The following is a 12,990-nucleotide window of genomic DNA, read 5'->3' as shown; positions in this document are numbered from 1 at the left end:
CCCTGAGAGGAGTGCCGGAACCAGGATCTGCCACTTGGCTGTATGATAGCAGCTACTGTTTGAATTCCAACGGATTATTTTACCCAGCCCATTGTACAGATGTGAAAACTAAGGCTAACTGTATGGAACTACTTTCTAGATAGTGAGAAATAACCTACAGTAGTTATTATTATTATTTTTGCTATTATTATTTAATTCTAGCTTCTCATTTCAGCGCTGCAGCATCTGCGTTGCTGGAGTGGGAAACCCTGACAGGCATTTTTCCCAGAGACAGGCACTTGTGGAGCGGCTGCAGGCCAGTTGGAAATGGCCTGTTTCCACTGGATACCCTGCCTCTTGGCTCGCAATGATGGGAGTGGGGGTTCCCGCCTGCTCCGGGAGCTCATTCAAGTCCAGCCATGGCAGCTGGTGTCCTCAAGGCCCCGGGCCATCGTCAGAGAGAGGAATTTGAGGCAAACAAAGCAAGCAGCAGAGGTGGCTGCAGACCTGGGCCCTCGGAGCCCACTCGCAGGGGGCGGGGCCCGCAGATTCTGTGCCAGGCGCTGTGTAGCTTCTGCACCCCCTTCCCAGGCCTCTCAGCCCGTGGGCTGGCTTTCAGAGTGCAGCATCCTGAATGGGTCTTTGTGTGCACCCCAGGAGCTGGCTCAGAGGAGCCCCAGTGGAAATGCTGCCCAGCGATGTCTCCTCTGGATCCAGGCGCAGACGGGCCTGGGGCCCAGCTTGTGGGCACTGGGCCCTTTCGGTGCCCCTTTAGCACTCAGGGTCTGGGAGCCAGCAGGCTCCTGATGAATAGGAGAAACACTCTGCCACCTTGTGTAGTGGGGTCTCAGGCAGGGTCTGGGGGTGGCACCTCCTCTGTCACTTCCCCAGCGCGCTGTTTCTCACTCGGTTTTATTTTTTCTCCCTGGGATAGATTTTTACCTAACTGCCTGTCTATTTCAGACTAGGCTCAAACTTGCGATTCTCCTCCTCACCCTCCCAGATTACAGGTGTGCACCGCCACACCTGGCTTCAGCTAACTTTGCCCCTAGTGATGACTGCAGGAATATTCATCACAAGAGGTGCCCTTCCGTTCCATGGTCGCCCCTGAGGTATCAGGGGCTGTGTTGAGAACTTAATCTCCTTTAATGAAACCTTTTAATGAATCCATCCTGTGTGATATTTTAGCTCACAATCCCCATTGTGCAAAAGAGAAAACCAAAGTTTGGAGGTGGTAAGCACCCCGAGTAGTTCTACACAGGAGGCCGCGCACAGATGGGCTGGATCTCGGCCCTGAACTCACCTCTCCCATTTTCCAAGGATCTCTTGGCAAGCATTGAAGTCTCAGGCCACTTGTACCCCAGCAATCTGAGAAATCGCCTGTGCTCAAGGGGCTGCTGCTGGAAAAGTACCCAGGCCTGTAGCCTTCTGAACCGCATTCTGTTTACCTCACCACCCTTTCGTGCTCTGTTTTTCTTCTTCTCTTCTAAGCAAAGGTGACATTTTATTTTGTATGATACAAGAAACATTGGTGATATAGAAGGAAAACATTGGCAAACTAAATATTGAAAATTGTGTGGAAGACCTTTATCCCCATGCCATGGAAACAGAGAGGTTTGGTGAGACAAGCACCATGCTAAGGGCAGAGTATGGGATGCTTTGGGGAGTGGGTGGCATCTCCTCTGTGACCAACTGAGCTCACTGCCCAGCGGAGTATTTCCTGTCAGTGCCGGGATGACAGTTAATCCCTGAGTCTGACTCTGAGGCTTTGTTTGGTCGGAAATGAAGACTAGGCAGGGATCTTGCTTTTCCCTTTTTTTCTTAGTAGATGGATGCTGACACCCATCTAGCTGGCTTCATTCGTGGCTGGCAGGGCTATCTCTGGAGAGCTGTGGTGGTTTCCCTCTTATGTAGAGAAGATCAGTGGCCCTTTTGGGAAGCAATGTTAACTATGACTTTTAGAACAGCTCTGTCTGCCAAGACAATAGCTGGCTGCTAGGGCTATATTTTTCTATTTGCAGAAAAGGTTATGAAAAACGTATTGTATGGCACAGATGCCTGCTTGGCAAATGCAAGGTCATGAGTTTGATCCCCGGCTTTAAAAAAAAACTATTATAAACAAAGAGAGGCAGTAGAAGATATATAGCAAGGAGAAGTTTTAGCTATGTGGTGAGTTGTCAGGTAAAATTGTTTATCAGTTCTTTTTAAGCAAAGTTAGTTTCCCACATCTCTCTAGGCTTTATCTCACCTCTCTATAGCCTGATAGTCTTTACTCTTCTGCAAACACAGGAATTACTACTGACTATCACAAGCCTCATGCAGAAGGAGATTCTTCTTTTTTAAAAAAAAATTGTGCTGGGAATTGAACTGAGATCTTGCACATCCTGGGGAAGTGCTCTACCACTGTGCTACAGCTTTGGTGGACTTGTGTTTGTAACACACAACCAAAAGAAACTCGCTGGACCCGGAACCCTCAGCTATGCACGGTGCAGTGTGTTCTTTCCTTCCATTTGATGAGTTACAGTCTGTTCCTAGCCACGGTTGCTTTCAGTCACAGAAATGGTAACGTTGTAATGATGGATAACGGAATCCAGCAGACGTTCTATGTGTTATTTTCCAAGTTGCTTTCTGTAATCGCTGTTCAGCTCTCTGATATTCAGAGGTCTTTATTTGAGAATGTTTCTCCATTAAACTACTTCCGTTATCATGGATTTTAATTGCAATCTAATTGTGGTGATATGTAATAAATACTTACGCTTTGAGTAACTGAAGTATAAGGGTAACGGAGAAATACTCATTGTAATCAAGGTAATTGTCTATGGATGATTAAGGCCCTAAAAATGTAGAATGCTGAAAAAAACAAGGGCCATGTCTATCCAGTAGGCCTTTCAGTTTTAGCCTTTCTCAGTTCAGTGTGCTGTCAGTCTCTGGTGTTTTTTCTTGGGAGTCATTTATTTCTTCTTTACCGCATTGATTACTTTTCAGAAAATGGAACTCACTATTAAAATAAAGAATAGTTAAAGGTAGCAGAATCGGAGGGCTTCATTGGGTAATGCGGGGCGGATACTGTAAAGGACTTTTTGATTGTAAAAAGGAGAATATGTGAGCAGGGAAAATGTTTTGCATGGGACAGGTGACATTTACCTCTGCTGTGTGGTGCCAGGAAGTCTTGGTAACTTTCAACTCTCTGTTATTTGTAGGGCAACATGTGAAACATTTCATTTGGACAGTTCAGCCTTTGTGAATGGAGATGTCCACATATTTAGTGGATATTGGTCAACAGGCAATTGCAGAGTCATTGTTCAACAGGCAGCACAGAATCATTGTTTGGACTGTGACCATTGAGCAATGGTGTACCACCAAGAATTCTCAAACAGAAGAGGGGTGGGATCAGAGGCGTGCCTTAAGACCAAGTAAAAGTCGCATGTGAATGGGTTACAGTCAGCAGATGCTAATCTGAAAAACCCAACTGGAAGATATGTAGTAATAGTCCAGTAGGAAACAAGAGAACTTTACTGAGGATAACTGCAGCAGCCATAAAAGAAGGGGACCAAATCAAGAAATAGGATGGAGAAAGAACAGGCAGAGCTTAGCAGCTCAGTAGCTGTAAAGGAGGGGAATGGATGTGGGAAGGATATCAGGATATAGTCACTGTCAGATTTCTCCACAGAGCAATTGGGTATTATGTAGTGGTCAATAGAAGCAACTTAGCTTTCTGCACTTTCTTGCTGAGAGTCAATATCAGAACTAGAAGGGCAGACAGAAATGTGTATTTCCCTGGGAGACGGGGCCCGTGTTCTGCCCCAACACCTCATGATTATTGCATCTGTTACATTGCTTTTGGTGACTGGGTTCTCTGTACACAGAAGTGAGGAGGGTACCCTCAAACACTTGGGATGCAAAGAAATGTAACAAAGTGCCTTAACTGTTATCCTGCCCAATGAGCAGAGGTGGGTGACTTCCAGTGTCCTAAGTCAGTTCCAATCCTGCCTCTTTGTGTCACCATGTCCTTATTCATAATGTCAAGGTTCTCGCACCAGATTTCCTCAGGATTAACAACGACAGGGGAATGAATTTTATTATTGAGTTCTGTGTCTCTTGCTATCATGCCACCCAAAGACAGTGAAGAAAGTGAGCTTTTGGAAGTCTAGTAAAGATGGCATCTTTTGACTTTAAAGACGAACAGTTTTAACGTGAGGCCACTGGGCTTGTCCACTGGCATCTCTCTGAGGCCCTCTCCCACTGGACAGCACATTATGACTTCAGAACAAGAAAAATCTTTTGATAAATGAAGTCCAGCTAACTAAAGCTTTTTATTCTTTAATGACCTGCGTGGACTCAAGATCTCTGCTCTTTTATGTTGTAGGTTGGTCCCTGGCCAAGAACCTATGAAATGCTCTAAAGATGAGCAGCTCTTGAAGGTCCAGCTGCATCTTTAATGAAAATTAAAACTGTTTTCATGACTCCATTTAGTTTTGCATTCTGAAGATTGCTTTTAGCCTAAGATAGTTACTACTTTCTTGATAAGGAGACACAATTATCTGCGATACAGAAGAACTGCACATCATTATATTTGTACCCGTTTGTGCATTTTCTCAAAAGCATGATTGTCAAATCCCAAAGGTGCCTCCAGGGTTGTGTGGTGCTGGGGGCACTTTTGGCAGACTCCAGTCCGAGGAGAATCATCACCATGCACCTTTTACCACAATGCCGAGTATTTTGGTAATAACAAGCTGACGTTCCTATATGATGTATTCATACAGTGGTAAATGAGATCTGCCTGATTCCTTTGTCTTCGGAGTTTAAGGGAGCATTTTTGACTGATAACCCTTTAGTTTCTGTCTGGATAAGAAAGTTCAGCACTAACTGACTACTCTCAGTGTTCTGGACACATGAAGATAATCTTGATTATGAGAGTGTGTTCAGATTTTCCTTTGCTTTCTGTGTTCCGGGCCTGAAACACTGCTGCAGAGCTGGAGCATGGAGGGGCAGTATGTTGCCTTAGCCATGAATCAATGCCAAGAATAGAAGACGCCATTCTATGACATCTCTTTTGTTGGAAACACACTATTTGGCTTCTTTTGCCGGTCCTTCTCAGAGGTGGTCAGTTCTCAATGACCTGAACGTGGATTACAGGCTTTGTGAATTATCCATGGATAATTTTTTAATTCCAATCTGGCTATACTGCTGCTTGACATGCTCACATTAAAATATCCCTCCATGTTGCTGCCTAAGCTAGGGATAACTAGGGAATGCTATACGTTCTGATCTTAGCTTTGTTGTAAATAAACAAAGAAGTAAATGTACTGAGTCATGATATAGCAATTTGTAAATCAGAAAAAAAAAACAACTTTGGAATAATCTCTTCTGAAGTCTGTTTCTGCCCAAATGCTTCTCTACGGTTATTAAAAACTAAGAGTTGCCTCTGTATTTATTCCTCCTTCTTCCCACAGCCAAAATGTGTAGGAATGTAATTTCAGGGTTCAACCCTGAACATCGTGGAGGTTCAGGAATGAGAGAGGGTATTGACACATCTAAATTCTTCTGCCAACTTGGGATCTCATGGGACTTTTCTCAAGACAGTCTCCAAAGGGGTGTTTTGGAACCATCTTGCCTACTCTTAAACATAGTGAAAGCCAATCTGGCAATGTAAAATCAAAGTGAAACTTGGTTTTACCCCATCCCCTCCTTGGGAAAAGCACCTGTGCCTGTCTCATTTTAAAAGTGTGATGTGCACTCTCTGTGTGCAGACTCCCCATGAGAAGAGTTCCCTGTTCTTTTCAGGGAAAGAGTGTAAGAAGAAACCACTTGGGTCAGCAGTTTTAAGGCTTGTTGTGATTGGCCTCCTCTAAAAGAATTCAGCAAGCTGTACCTATGCCAAGGAAAGTGCAAATGCTTCCCCGAAACCGAGGCATTTAGGGTGGATGAGATGGACTGGACTCATCTGCAAACCCAAAAAGAAAAGCAGGGCACACAGAACAGGAAGAAAGTCAGAGAGGCTCCAAACAGGCCATTTGCTTACGTGGTCATAGGTGAAGGCTGTATCAGCTGACCTGGCCACACCAGGCGGGGTGAGCAGCCGTGAAGGTGAATGGTCTTGGGGAGGAGGCTTCCCAGTTCTGTTACCAGTCTCCTTCCTTAAGGACAAAGTCAGTCTTTTTGCCCAGCTGGCTCTTTACAGCTGCCTTGTGGTCCTTCTAGTACGTCAGCCTCTCTGTGGACACCAAGAACTGGGAATAATTCTCTGACATTCTAATGTCGAGAAAAAACTTCCCATGCTCTGACTGCTGCCGATTCTCCAAGATGCCACTGCCCAAGTCTTCTGGTTTAACCCTGGGGTGGGGGGATCCATCTCTCTTTCGCCTGTTCCTCTGTGACTCTATGAGAGCGGGTCCTGCTGTCCTGTTGCATTCCTCATGTTTGCCATGTGCCTTGGCCCACAGTATTAGTGAGCAAATGATTAACCTGTGGATAGTAATTCGGGTTACTAGGGGACAGCTTAAAGCAGAGTATTTTACTGATACTTTAATTCTATTTCTAAAGCATATCTGAGCATATAGGAGGTGTTGAACCAACACCTGATGGATTAGAGTTTTTCTATTGAACTAATAATCTTTGGGAGCCAGGAAGATTCTCTTAGCTGCACTGCTTTGAGAAGTGGGCTGGTCAAAAAAAAAAAAAAAAAGAAGTTATGAATCAGGGGGTCCAGCATTGTTTCATCTTTCCATCCAGATTTTCTTGATCTCCTTCTCTATCTGTGTTTACCCTTATCTCTTCCTCTTACCATCTTTGAAGAACCTAAGATTGCCTTAGAAAGGTTTTGAAACTCTCTGTAAATTCTGCTTCATGTCACTCTGTCTAAATTTTCCTTTTTTTTTTCCATCTTTTCTCCTTCATCCCTAAACTCTGGCTTCTTCCTCCTCATCTAAACTGCATATCTATCTATCTATCTATCTATCTATCTATCTATCTATCTAGTAATAGGGGACTGGCATATGCTTATAATCCATCTTGATCAATTTCAATTCTTTGAACCCCTCCCCATCTCTTGCTTCATTTCCAACAAGTTTATCTTTTTTGTTTCTTACAATCTCTCTTTTCCTTAACTTTTATCTATTTATGTTCTAGTTTACTCCTGTAAAAGAAACCATGCCACATTCACCTTTCTGTGTCTGTTTCAGTTACCATTATGGTCTCACATTCCATGTGTTTTCCTGTAAATGACACGATTCCATTCTTCTTTATTTATCAATGGCCTCCTATTGTACTTATTTACCACTTTTGCCATCATCCAGCATCGGCTGGTTGTTCTAGATCTTAGCTATTGTGAGTTGTGCTGCTATCAACATGGCTCTGCATGTGTCCATATAGTATGATGACTCCTTTGGGAACCCCAAGATGGTTATAGCTGGGTCAGTTGAAATTTCTATTTTCAGTTCTTTGAGGAATCTCCATAGTGGTTTTCCTATTTTATATTTGGGGACCAATTCTTTATTGATCTCCTTCTCTTGTCTGCCATCTCTACCAGCTTTGTGCTCTTTCTGTAAGTCTCTTCCACCTCCCATCATTCCAGTTGCTCCAAACACATCCCATACATCAGCCTCACCCAAAGCTCCATAATATTCTGGAATTCTTCATTAGCAAGCATCACCTTTTTATTTCTCCTGATCCCGGTCCTCTACCTTCCCAGTCTGTAGTGTAAGGCTCACACATGTATGCAAAAGATAGCAGAGTAAGCAACCCCTCACCTACATTTGTTACCAGTAACGTATGACATCAGTGTGGCCTCTCAACCTGGAGGTGGTATTTTTTACTGTGAATTCTAACTTTCAGAAATCCTGATAAACTTTAAGATCTGTCACTATCCTCTGATATTCTACTGAAGGTGCTATTTTCTATTTCTTTGTTTCCATGTCTTGCTGATGCATTTTGTTTGTATATGTTTTGTTTATTCTTGAGCTCCATTCATGTAGCCAGCAGCCAAATAGACTTGGGAGCTGCATTCAAACAGGTCTCTGGCAACCAATCAATTGGGGAAGATATAGAAGAAATTGAGATGTGGGTGGTTGTGAAAGGAGTTGCTGGATAACACAGTTTCTCAATAGCTCTTAAAATCTAAGCTACGCCTTAAACTGGTCATTATGTTTTCCACTATACTGAAGAGCAATTGCTCCAGCTGAGATGGGTTTCAATCTCATGGAATTACCTAAGATAGTAAAATTAACAATTCTGCTTCAGCGAAAGAGAAGGAAACGGATCAGATGCACTTTGTACTTAGTGATCCTGGAATTAAACCAAGAGATTCCACTCTAGTAAGTAGCATACTTGTATGTGGGACCTGGTGCATTTCTTTTGCCTAGTTTATGCTTGTGAACCCCAAGGTATTGGACAACTCAAAGACTGTGAGAGTCAGAAGGACCCCCAAAGTTGGTTCATTCCTATTGACCTGTTTGCTTATGCCTTCTTCTTTGTGAAAGGGTTCCCAGTGACAGAGCCCCCTTCCCCTCCTCCAGACAGGAAGTGACCTTTCCAATTTTGGACTCAACTATCAGAATGTTTCTTATAGTGACTCCAAAAGCTTTCTTTTCAGAAGTTCTCGGTTTTGTTGTGTTTGGTTCGGATTTTATCTCCTTGGGAGATAATGTAAGACAGCAATTATAGAATTGCATCTTTATCAGCCTAAATATTCCCAATGCTCTAAGTACTCATGACAGGTTTCTTTGTTCTTTTTTTGAATTTTTCTTTTAATTTTTATAAGTACCTGTTTGCAGTCTGTAATTATTTCATTTGTCACGGGAAATTGGTCTATGTATAATGATATAATGACACATTTTTTAAAATTTAAAAATGAGAAAAACAACCAAAATGATGATACAGAATTTCAAAACAACATATAATGACACATTTTAATTCTTTTTGTTATTCCTCTTACGCTCTCCTCTCTTCCCCTCCCTCCATCTTTCGATTCCCTTCCCTTTTGCAAATGATCAATCTGTTTCTTATTGCCTTTTATATTGCTCAGTAATTTATTTATAGTTTGGTTTTTTGTATACCAAAAATCATGTGATATTTAAGCTAGGGTTCCTGATTTATTTCATTTAACACTATGATCTCAAGATGCATCTATTTTCCTGCAAATGACTTAAGTTTATCATTCTTTATGGCAGGGCAGTATTCCATGGTAGCTAAATACCACGTTTTCTTTGTCTTATTTCAAATCTCTTGTATATTTGGTTGCTGTGTTCTCAGTGTGCTGCATTTTGCCTGGGTAGCAGAATTGTATGTTCTAACAGTTCAAAGGGAACAAGGCTTTTTAAAAATTTTTTTGCTCTTTATCTATTTTTTGATTCTCAACTGTTGACGCATTGTCTCCCAGCTTTTCAGACACTGGGGGCTTCCTTCTGAGAAGTATTTCTGCATCCGAAGATCATCAGTCACAACAGGTCTATCACTAATGGTCCTCAGGTTTAGATCTATTCGTGTGGAAGGGAATCTTTGTGTTTTTGAAGATTTCCTTTAATTCTTTGAATCATTTTCATTGTTTTTTAATTTGAGTTTATAATAAAATTTAAGCACTATTAGGCCAGTTTTGAATATTTTCGCCCAACACAGGTCTGAGAAATATTTATCGAGTTCGTGGTTTGTAATCCTGTCTTATATCCAATTGTCTTATCTTCTTCCTTTCCATCATCATCAGTCATGATCATGTTAGTGGTACACAGCTTCTTTAGCTTAGGTTTTGTTGTTGGTTTTTTGTCTCTAGTCCTATAGTCTCTAGGCTGTATATGAAGAGAGCCCTTGAAGTACTGTGGTTTTGAATAAAATGGGTGTTACTGATTTATGCCAACTTTGAGCTTTGCAGTGGTTCATTCCAGGGCTCCTACCAGCATGAGGGGAGGGAGGGATATTTCACGAAGATCTGTGGAAAATGGCTTCAGATTTGGATTACTAAAATTGGGTTGAAGTGTTTTATATTGCTTCCCTGGTCAGAGCTCTCTTGCTAGGACAGCTAGAAGAACTAATATATACAGCTGGGCATAGTGGGAGGCTGAGGCAAGAGCACAGCGACTGATCAAATTAGCAGAATAGTGTCAAAAAGTTTTGAAAAAGGAAAACAAAATGGCTGGAGATATAGCTTGCTGCAAAATCTCTGAGTTTAGCCCATGTATTTTCCCTTCTCCCCTCTGCCAAAAGAGCCATTACATCAGTATGACCTGATGACAGCAACTTTTGTTGTTCCTTACCTCTGCAATGTATTATGGTCCATTAACCACTCTGACCTCAGTTTCGTCATCCATTAAATGGAGCGAACCTAACCTGGCAATCAGGATCTTGGAACTCATCTGTTGATGAAATCAGGTAATATGTCCCAAGGCACATGGTAACCCAGAACCAGCACCAGACCACTCTTGTCATTCTGGAATTTCCTTATTTGGCCTTTATACCTGCATACTAATAAGTGAAGAGCATCTTGGTTATCTCTTCCATAGATGACAATATGGCGAATTCTCTCCTGTAGGCTCATTCGGAATCTCTTTGTCTGTGTCACAACCTGCACGCTGTCCTCACAATAGGGGGAGAGGTGATCAATATCCTTAATGCTGCACTCATCACCCCTTTTGGGTGTGGTCTGAGCCCCTCCCCCTTTTTCCAGAGACAGAGCATAGTCTAGATTCACAGGGCAGGAGGAGCTCAGGATACCCAGTTCTGATCCTAGCTGAACTGATGACTATTCTAGGGCATTGAAACATCACTTGATTGCATGAGCTTCTCATTCTGTTTGCAGAAACAGAGCGATATGTTTGGTTTCCCAGCTCCCTGCCAGGGCAGGTTAGAATGAAGGAGCCTGGATCTGTCTGCAGAAAGAAGTTACATGGACAGCCAGTCTGGTTTCATCAAATGCAGCGGCAGAAAGTTGTCAGGGCTCCTGGGACCCCCAAAGACCAAGAGAGCCCAGGAGACTGGCACGTCCTGCTTTATTTACTCAGACGAGGGCGACCACGCCTGTCTCCCCAGAGCAGCCTGTGCGTGTCTGACTTGATGATGCATTTGTGCTGGTCAGGGAACTGGACCTGCAGCAGAGGCAGTGGTTGTCAATCAGCATTTCCATAGAGAGCATTAGCTGTGCAGTGCAGGGTTTGACTCATGCTAACTCTACTCACCTGCATTTGGAGACAGACGCACAGAGAACTCTGGATCCCCAGAGTGCTTCCCTGAGGCCCCAACCTGAAACTCAAACAGAGACCATGGCTGGAGCTGGACCCCGAGCCTCTACTCCCCTGTCCCACTCCCGGCTGTGCGCTGTTTTCTGTCTTTTATACTTCTACTGAGGCATGGTCTTGAGTCCTCCCTTGCCATGCCACACATCTCCCACAAGGGGGAGCCCCTGGAGGGCAGCTGAGGCTGAGGAATTTTGGAAGCGCTGAAGTTTTCTCCTCCTGTCCTGCAACTGGTTTTCACTCACCCAACGGTGAGATTTCTTTGTTGCAATGTTGGAGTCTGAGATAACACTGTTGGAAGCTGCAGCCAGACTCGTAGCCGATGCCATCTTTTATTGTGTATTGTTTACCAGCATTCTAAACTAAGGAGGCAAAGGAACAAAGACACGCAGGACTCCCGGGGCCCTGGATGGAGGCTGGCAGCTACAGACAGCACCAGCACGTCTGAGGGACAACCAGGAGGTGCCTCTGGCTGTGGAGCTCAGGTAGGTGCCTGGGAAGGGACGACAGGAGAGGCGTCCTCAGGGAGAGAGGCACAGAGCCCCTCATGGTGGGAAGATTGGATAGAGCAACCTCAGAGGGTGTGCAGAAGAGATTTAAGGGGAAAAGCAGGGTACAGAGGCCTTGGGAGATCAAGGAAGAGAAGAGGGCCAAAAAAAGAGAGGGTTTTGCCTGGAGGAGGGCAAAGGAAATAAAATGGTCTCACGGTGCGATGTGAAAGGCCGACCACAGGCGGGCGGGAGAGGGAGGGAACTGAATCAGAGATGAAATTGGTTTGAAGTTGATTCCAACTCGGCCGCCCTAGAAACTTCACAAGAAATGAGAGGCTGAGAGATTGACAGGGAATGTGTAGTTGGATAAGAAATTCAAAGTGAGTAGGTTTGCCTCAGTGGATCTAATCATGCTGGTTGTGTGTCATGGAGCAACACCTACTCGGCCTTTGAACTAAACTACAAGGAATTGTGGTCTGCTGGCCTCTTCGGGTCAGCTCCTCTCGGAACTAATGTTGCACACTTTCCTTTACTTCCTTTGACTCTCCCAACATTGCTCTAGTAATGGACTAAGAATCAGAGATTCTGTATTCTGGTCCAGGATTTGCCACTTATTGGTGCGATTAGTTTAAGCAAGGAAACACTGGTGTTTCTTTTTCTTTTGTCTGTAGAAGGAAGATAATAATATATTACTGATGAGCCTTACAGGATTTTTCTGAGGATTGAGTAAGTAAGATAATGTGAATAAATGCTCTTAATAGATTATAATTGCTAGCTAAATAAAAGTTGGCATTAATAATAATTAATCAGTTAATATACCCCTACTACTCTCAGCAGGGGATTTGCCTACTGAGCTTTGGAGGAACACACACACACACACACACACACACACACACACACATGCGCACATCCTCACACATACAGTATTCTACTATTTGTGGGAAATTTTAAATACATAACTCTCCATATCCACAGCGCTTGTAGAGCAATCTCTTTGGCAGTTTAAGTGGGAAACCGTGCGATCTTTCTCTTTCGGTTTTCAGATACTCTTTTTTCTTGGCCTCGGCTACATTTTTCTCTTTCTCAAACAGCAGATAGATTGATGGTGTCTGCTTGCCACCTGGGCGAGAGCTATCTGTGTCCTGGAGGCTACCAGTAGACTAAAGGTCGCAGTGTGTCTTAGGTGTGGCCAGATGCATATGCTCGAAGAAGCAGATCGGAGGCCAGGTTAATCATCCCATTGCTCTATTCCCTATTAGGATGCTCGTACCAGGTCACTTGTCACTTTTTCTTTGAAATAT

The 12,990-nt window shown here is 43.5% G+C and overlaps 1 long non-coding RNA gene across 22 annotated transcripts in view; it reads left to right on the top strand.

Annotated features, from left to right (window-relative positions):
• Nucleotides 1–12,990, top strand: part of LOC106028267 (uncharacterized) — a 259,749-nt gene that overhangs the window by 142,840 nt on the left and 103,919 nt on the right. For 16 of the 22 annotated variants that reach the window (XR_010049691.1, XR_010049688.1, XR_010049680.1 and 13 more), the window contains one exon: nt 11,552–11,683. The exons of 5 other annotated variants lie outside the window; for them this stretch is intronic. This is a non-coding gene — a long non-coding RNA (uncharacterized LOC106028267). Of the gene's footprint in view, nt 1–11,551; nt 11,684–12,360; nt 12,416–12,990 lie in introns of all 22 variants that reach the window. One more of the 22 variants, XR_010049681.1, reaches the window with a different exon arrangement.

The sequence above is a fragment of the Cavia porcellus genome, unplaced genomic scaffold, assembly GCF_034190915.1.
Source record: "Cavia porcellus strain 051 isolate PalLab524CR breed Dunkin Hartley unplaced genomic scaffold, mCavPor4.1 scaffold_9, whole genome shotgun sequence".
NCBI classification, from domain to species: domain Eukaryota; kingdom Metazoa; phylum Chordata; class Mammalia; order Rodentia; family Caviidae; genus Cavia; species Cavia porcellus.
Note: the sequence above shows the minus strand (reverse complement) of the source record. Positions and strands in the feature narration are given on the sequence as shown.